This window comes from Penaeus monodon, chromosome 33, assembly GCF_015228065.2.
Source record: "Penaeus monodon isolate SGIC_2016 chromosome 33, NSTDA_Pmon_1, whole genome shotgun sequence".
Lineage (NCBI taxonomy): Eukaryota > Metazoa > Arthropoda > Malacostraca > Decapoda > Penaeidae > Penaeus > Penaeus monodon.
Genome location: NC_051418.1, coordinates 24,338,905 through 24,339,205, shown reverse-complemented (window position 1 = coordinate 24,339,205; position 301 = coordinate 24,338,905). Strand labels below are relative to the sequence as shown.

At 37.2% G+C, this 301-nt stretch overlaps 1 protein-coding gene across 1 annotated transcript in view; it reads right to left on the bottom strand.

Annotated features, from left to right (window-relative positions):
• Nucleotides 1-301, bottom strand: part of LOC119594179 (restin homolog) — a gene marked incomplete at its 3' end in the record, with an annotated part of 178,844 nt that overhangs the window by 139,028 nt on the left and 39,515 nt on the right.

Genomic DNA, 301 nt, shown 5'->3' with positions numbered 1-301 from the left:
CCCTAATGAGAAAAGGAAAGTCCCTAGCCCCCAACAATAATAATCACATATAAATTGAAAAAAAAAAAGATAAATACATAAAATCATTGTTACCAGACGGAAATCCACACAGAATCAAAACACGTGAACACAGCCTTCGCTCCCAATGATACCATGGCTGAGTGATATCCTTGGATAGGGTAATGGAGGAAGAGGTGACTCACTGCAGACACCGACATCCCACGAATCATATCATAATGTTGTTTTGAAATCTGACAGTCAAAAACACGCAGTATCCTTAAAAATATTTAATAAAGGTAGT